At 30.2% G+C, this 7880-nt stretch overlaps 1 long non-coding RNA gene across 1 annotated transcript; it reads right to left on the bottom strand.

The window, feature by feature from the left end:
- Positions 1–2929: 2929 nt before the first annotated feature.
- LOC115883206 lies at positions 2930–3234 on the bottom strand. The gene is made up of 3 exons (XR_004050354.1): positions 3193–3234; positions 3022–3132; positions 2930–2951 (listed from the first exon to the last, which is right to left on the bottom strand). It is a non-coding gene; the product is annotated as an uncharacterized LOC115883206 (long non-coding RNA).
- Between the last annotated feature and the right edge of the window lie 4646 nt (positions 3235–7880).

Genomic DNA, 7880 nt, shown 5'->3' with positions numbered 1-7880 from the left:
AAATGTAAAGATAGTATGAACAGAGTCAACGGTCCAATTCCTTCAAGTTCTTTGTTCCTACTACTCTAGTGGCGGAAATCTAACTGTTACGCTCAGTTGGCTCTGACTCGGTTGGCTAGATTTTGCCACGCCCACTCGGGGCCCACTGAGCGAGTATAAAAACGCTCACCTTGTAGATTGTACTTTAGTTTATAATCATCTGCTGATGATGCTAACATGGTTAGCGAAACGCGCGTCCAGTGTAAAAGTAAAAGTGTTTTGGTGTATTGTGGTGATTTAGTGTTTTTATTTTGCTGTGTAACACCAAAGGTTCCAACCCTCAACTGTAATCGAAAATTTCCAAAAAAAAATGATTTTTTGCTAAAATTTTGAGAACCGCTGGATCTTTTTTGGATTTTCTTTCTTGTAAATTTAATCTAATACCTATGTTGCCATATTATCAAGAAATTATGTTTTTTAACTAAAAAAATGTTCAATTATCACTTTTTTTTCGCGAAAAAAACCTCATAGGCGTGGTTCTGGGGGGTTGAACTATACTACCACTTAAAATATTTGCACTTATTTCTGGGACACCCTGTATAGAGATAGGGAGAAAGCAGACGTGATGATTTTATCAAGACGATGAAACGGAAAATATTTATACAGGGTTGTTCACCACATACGACACGGATTATTGTAGCTAAACGATTCCATTTTTACAAATTGTAAGTTTTGGGTTCGTTAAACGACTATTAGAGCTACAATTTAAAAATATTTTTACAAGATACAGAGCGTCCCAAATAAGTAAAAAATATTATAGTTGTATTTTTTTAAATGGAACTCTGTATATTATTAGTTTCTACGATTAAAATAAAGGTAAATTTGATTAAGGTTTATTACACTTAAATCTTACCGTTTTTGAAATAATTTCAATTTTATGAAATTGCAGTAAAAATTTTAAGGCTTTATTTTTCCAAGGTTATCAAAGTTTTTAATACTGAATATTTACTGAAGATTATTTATTGATCAGATACTGTGTTGCAATAATAAAAGTTTTACTACCTTATACAGAGTGTCCAAAAATGTATATTAAATAATTGCTAGCTTTAAACGCCAATAACTTGTTTAATTTAAATAGAACACCCTATATATTTTACGTGAATCGGATGCACAATGTAGTTGTCTATCAAATGGTTATATACCATTTTTTACATATCTCTTCAAGTTTTCGTAGAAAATGCATTTTCTTTTAATTATACCTCATTTATCACTATACCCATGGAATATTGACATTTTAAATTTTTTAAGTAGTAAATATTTAGTATTAAAACCTTTAACGCCCTTGGAGGAATGAAGTCTTAACTTTTTTACTGCAATTTCGCAAAATTGAAAATATTTCAAAAACGGTAAGGTTTAAGTGTGATAAACCTTAATCAAATTTACCTTTATTTCGATCGTAGAATCCAAAAATAGAATAACATACAGGGTGTTTGGTTTGGCTATTTAAAAAATACAACTATAATATTTTTTACTTATTTGGGACACTCTCTATCTTGTAAAAATATTCGTAGCTCTAATAGTCCTTCAACGAACCCAAAATTTACAATTTGTAAAAATCTAATCTCGTTTAGCTATATATAATACTATAAACAATACTCCGTATCGTATGTGGTGAACAACTCTGTATTTATCATAGATAAATGAAACAAGTTTAGATTAGAAAGTGCCCATAAGGACAATGTAAACACTATTTGGCGCTATTCTTGCAACGGTCGCGACCCAAAACTTTTGAAAATTTCGGAGCGGTTCGGCTTTTTCCGGAATTATATCGCCAAATATTGTTTATTCAAATTTATTATTTTCGTTTAATTTTATAAATAAAATACAGTGTGTTGCATACAAGAAACTTTATTTTATATAAGGACGCATGTATGAAATACCTATGAAACATTGGAAACCGACGTTATGCCACGATCCACGATGGTTTTTGCAGTTCACAGCCAGGGTTCGGAAGTAGTTAATTAAGATGTAATTTACCTGATTAACTACGTGTAGTTTTTCTTCAAAAACTACGGCTTTTCCCGTTCATTAACTACATGAAAACTACATTAATAAACTCTGTATTGATATTCTGAATAATTTTCCTTTGTATGAGGTGAAATAGAGATAATATGATGTAAATATTATATTTAAGCCATATTTCTTCTGTTTTCTTAAATACATTATGTGTTTTTAAAGCTTCAACTTATTATAACCTCAGCCAAATATTGTTTATTCAAATTTATTATTATTTTCGTTTAATTTTATAAATAAAATACAGTGTGTTGCATACAAGAAACTTTATTTACATATAATGTAGTTTGAAATACCTTTGAAACATTGGAACCGACGTTATGCCACGATCCACGATTTTTTGCAGTTCAGCACAGCTTTTAAGTTTTAATGCCACTTTTTCACAATTATCACCGGTTGGAGTAAATAAAAGTTGAATTGAACTCACAAAATAGCAATAATTACTTTGAAAATGGACACTATAAACACTTTTCGGAATTTCTTTAATGAGAGCGGTTTAGATTTTGAAAGATTATTATGATTTTTGAAGATTCTGACTTTGACAAGAGAAAATTATTTCTGTTTTTGTTTGCCGTTGTTCTTAGCGACCGCTATAGCAGCGCCAGATCGCGTATAACGGTCGCGACCCAAAATAATTTCGCGACCCAAAAATTTTTACGGGCTTTCCAATCTAAACTTGTTGCATTTATCTATGGTATTTATACAGCTTAAAAATGTAAAGGTTAGGTTAGGTTGAAAAAAAACAAAAGTTAAACTTTTCAAAATGTTTAGTGTTACGAATATTTTCTTCGTCGAAAAATGTGTATCTTTATCCACAAACGTCAGACGTCATCGTCAGGTTCCATTTTTATAAAATCTTCTAGCTTCACATTTCAGTGGCAGATTCATTTTCGCTACTTCTGGAAACAATAAGAAAATATTTAAAACACAATGCCGTATCCATTAATAAAAATACGAGTAAAAACATACTTAAAGTCGTCGTGCACGTCTGTCTTCATAATCGGAGCGACATCTTCGGGTTCTGTTTTTATAAAATCTTCTGATTTTATTTCATTAGTCACAGCTAAACATTCAGAATTTCTGGAATTAACCCGTTACATTATTATAACTAAATTAGTAAAATTTACTTAAAACCCATACTTAGAGTCATCCAAAGGCGAAGCGACATCATCAATTTCGATTTTAAAGCATCTAATATCACTTCTTCATCAGTTGAAGATGTACAATCGGCATTTCTGGAAACAATAAACAATTAAAATGACTAAAATGGATATTTTTGTTCCAATAGCAATATTTCAATAAGTTTTTTTGATAAGTGCCATTATTTTGAATACTTTGAAGTTTTTAAAACCAGTAACATTAAATTTAGGGTATTAGAAAAAATAAGCCTGAAGGCCTTGGCATTCTCTTCATATTTAAAACTGAGTAAGATCACGTCAAGTGGACCCCTTTTCCCACTTAGTCATGGAATTATATTTAATATATACAGGGTGGTTTGATCGGCAGCATATTCTGCAGACAAAAATAAGTAAAAAAAAAGTTCGTATAAATCTTTGAATAAGAAGACTAAGAAGGGAGCATACCAAAAACCTTAGGGTACACCGCGATGGGCCTCAAATATGGCCGACTTAAATTCCGGTTTATCAGTGTCGTTCTAATTTTATTTAAAAAATGTAAAACTATGATGTAGGGTAGACGTGGGGTAGACTCAATAATTTGTTGTTTTTATTTTACGTTGTGAATAAATGTTGGCAGTTATTAAAATTGTTATAAAATATATAATTCTAATAAAAATAGATAAGTTATAATAAGTATTTATTAACACAAACATCCGATACGCTACTGAAGCAGGTAAGTCAAATTAACGTATCTAAATTCTTTGACATCTAATCTTTGACAAGTAATAAATAAAAGCTAAAATGCAAGAAAAATATATAATTTAGTTAATTTAAGTGAATTTCATAAATGATCGGTTTACTACACGTATGTATATTATACCTATAGTCACTTACTAGCGAAAAGTTGTTCCATTATTTCATTCAATTTTTGCCGAGATCTACCGCACGCTACACAACCAATTATTTTAGTCTTGAGTCTTTTTCGATAGATCGCGATAGTGTCACTGTTAATTTAAGTTCTGCCACAATTTCCATCTAGATTTACTACCACAGATAACACATTATTATGTGTTATCTGTGTTACTACTTTATACAACTATCAGTAGTAGAATAAATAATAAATAACATAAAATAAGCTCCGTAAAGACTGACAAATCCACAAAATTTCAAATCAAATTCAAATGTGTCAAATGAATCGTCAAACAGAACTGTCAAGGATCCCCACCCTAGAGAGCTTTTATGGTGGCTTTTCCCGCCCACCATGCATGAATACATGGATAGCATTATGCTCCTTCCTTGGTCTTCTTATTCAAAGGTATAAATATATGTCCTAAAATGCTTAGTTTCGGAGATACAGGGTGTAGAAGTTTCATTTTTGTTTCGGTTTTTCCAAATAATTTCTGAAGCAACGTCAATATTCAGATAAAAATTGGTGTCTGGGAGTTTTTTGACATGAGTAATTTGATTTTGATATCGTCAATAGGCGTTTACGAAAATTATACCTTCGGTATTTACCGTTACCCAGCGGTAAACATATGTTTTATGTCAAATATGAATCTGGTAGAATATTTTTAAAACGAACTGGTTAATATCTTAAGATTAAATTTATTATACTAATTAATATAATAATAACATACAATTAATATAATAATAACAAGATTTTGTGCCACAACCTCTAAGCCTATAAGATGAATGAAAAGATGAATGAAGTAGATTCTTCATCCAATTCCAGTTAAATCTCTGCTGATATGTTCTTCAAAAAATGATTTTGAATTTCAGTCAATTTAATTTTTGAAATAGATAGCCACGTGTCTTTATATCACAGTGGCTATGGTAATCAATAATATTTTTCTAGGTTATACAAATTTTTTTGACGGGTAGTTTTTTCGTCCAAAAATTTTAAATATTTTTGTTCTCAAAAACGGTTAATATTAGATATAGAGTGTTTAATATCAAAATTCATAAAATTTTACAAAGAATTTAAGTGTGTAATAAAAATTAGGGGCACCCATTTAAAATAAGAAAGTTGCTGTCAACTTCCGGTATTTCCGGAAGTGCCGCCATATTGAAAATATTGTTAATCGACAGATCTCGTTGTAAAACAATGATGTGCAAAAATCTCCGATCTAGATATTGTGGTTCTCTAGAAACTTCTAATGCGCGCTCAGCCTGGGACACCCTGTATATGTAAAAGGAGTAAAGAAAATGAATAAAGCATTCAGACTTTATCTGTGACACTGTATATGATCCGTGTATTACACAAAATAAATTTACCTGGAATCAATATGATTATGATCAAGATGACGTTGTAAGCCTAGTTTTTGTTGTATATCTCTTATTACAGTGTGTACATGCAAACAACTGTCGGTCTTTCAGTAGCAAATTAATTTTCTTGTGTCTGAGAAAATTTGATTTATATTGCGTTTGAAAGCCACATGTGGTACAATGAAAGACTTTTTCCTCAGCTTCTTTCGATCTAATAAAAGAATACTTAAATATTACAGTCTTGTGAGTCTTGTAACCCTACAAAATATTTTTCATATAAAGTGTTTCAAAATTCGCCCAATAAACCCACTTTTTTAGTCATATATTTTTTAAATGTCAAATTTAACAAATACCCTTTGAATAAGAAGACTAAGGAAGGAGCATAATGCTATCCATGTATTCATGCATGGTGGGCGGAAAAAGGACTCTAGGGTGGGGATCCTTGACAGTTCTGTTTGACGATTCATTTGACACGTTTGAATTTGATTTGAAATTTTGTGGATTTGTCAGTCTTTACGGAGCTTATTTTATGTTATTTATTATTTATTCTACTACTGATAGTTGTAAGGTAGTAAATCTAGATGGAAATTGTGGCAGAACTTAAATTAACATTGACACTATCGCTATTTATCGAAAAAGACTCTAAAATAGTTGGTTGTGTAGCCTGCGGTAGATCTCGGCAAAAATCGAGTGAAATAATGGAACAACTTTTTTCTAGTAGGTGACTATATAATATACATACGTGTAGTAAACCGATCATTTATAAAATTCACTTAAATTAACTAATTATATATTTTTTCTTGCATTTTTGCTTTTATTTACTACTTGTCAAAGATTAGAGGTCAAAGAATTTAGATACGTCAATTTGACTTACCTGCTTCAGTAGCGTATCGGATGTTTATGGTTATAAATAATTATTATAACTTATCTATTTTTATTAGAATTTTATATTTTATAAGAATTTTCATAACTACCAACATTTATTCACAACGTAAAATAAAAACAAAATTATTGAATCTACCTATAACGTCTATCCTACATCATAGTTTTACATTTTTTAAATAAAATTAGAACGGCACTGATAAACCGGAAATTAAGTCGGCCATATTTGAGGCCCATCCCTGTGGACCTAAGATTTTTGATATGCTCCTTCCTTAGTCTTCTTATTCAAAGCAAATACCCGATAACAACAGCCTAAATTTTATTATGTCATTTTTAATCTATTTTAGAACAAAAACTATAATTCGCAAATATTCGCGATTTTATTATATATAGCTCTTTCAACGGTAAAATACCAGAAAAAAATCACTGGGTGGTTTTGATAAAAAAATTACTGTTGAAAACCCCATATGTATGATACCACGAATATCCGAAAAACCGTTAAAAATTCTGAAATACTTTAAATACAAAAAGTGTTCATTTTTTAATTCTCCATCTAATAAAAAAATTATATACAGGGTTATCCATTTAAAAAAAAACAAGAAAAACTATTTTATATTTTAAAAAGTTAGGCATACAATTTTGAACACGCTGTATGGTTAAATATTACGATATTTGTAAAAAAAGTAAGGACAGACCCACTACAGTAAATACCTAATATAGTTTTGATTTCAGGCCATTTCTTGTATTTTTAATAATTTTTTGAAAAAAGGCCGAAAGGTAATTTTGAACAGAACCTCAATGGTTTCTTGTAGACGCATCTGTGTTAATAAAGTAAAGTGTTCTCGAATAGTTGAATTTAAATATTTTAAATAGTTTTTTTTGTGCTACATGTCGTGTTTGGTAGCCGCAAATAGAACATTTATGGATATTTTCCTGCGGATTCTTTGACCTAAAATCAATTTTTTTAGTTCTTTAATTTTAATTTGATCAGAGATCATGTAGGAGCAATGTCTATTTACCTTTGAATAAGAAGACTAAGGAATCAAAAATCTTAGGTTCACCGCGATGGGACTCAAATAGGACCGACTTAAATTCCGGTTTATCAGTGCCGTTCTAATTTTATTTAAAAAATATAAAACTATTATGTAGGGTAGACGTGGGGTAGACTCAATATATCTTTTTTATTTTACGTTGTGAATAAATGTTGGTAGTTATTAAAATTGTTATAAAAACATATTATTATAATAAAAATAGATAAGTTTTAATAATTATTTATTAACACAAACATCCGATACGCTACTAAAGCAGGTAAGTCAAATTGACGTATCTAAATTCTTTGACATCTAATCTTTGACAAGCAAAAATGCAAGAAAAAATCTATAATTAGTTAATTTAAGTGAATTTCATAAATGATCGGTTTACTACACGTATGTATATTATATAGTCACTTACTAGCGAAAAGTTGTTCCATTATTTCACTCGATTTTTGCCGAGATCTACCGCACGCTACACAACCAACTATTTTAGAGTCTTTTTCGATAAATCGCGATAGTGTCACTGTTA

This window comes from Sitophilus oryzae, unplaced genomic scaffold (assembly GCF_002938485.1).
Source record: "Sitophilus oryzae breed Bouriz unplaced genomic scaffold, Soryzae_2.0 scaffold_1828_pilon_pilon, whole genome shotgun sequence".
Taxonomy (NCBI): Eukaryota; Metazoa; Arthropoda; class Insecta; order Coleoptera; family Curculionidae; genus Sitophilus; species Sitophilus oryzae.
The sequence above is the reverse complement of the archived record's forward strand: the minus strand, read 5'-3'. Positions and strand labels throughout refer to the sequence as shown.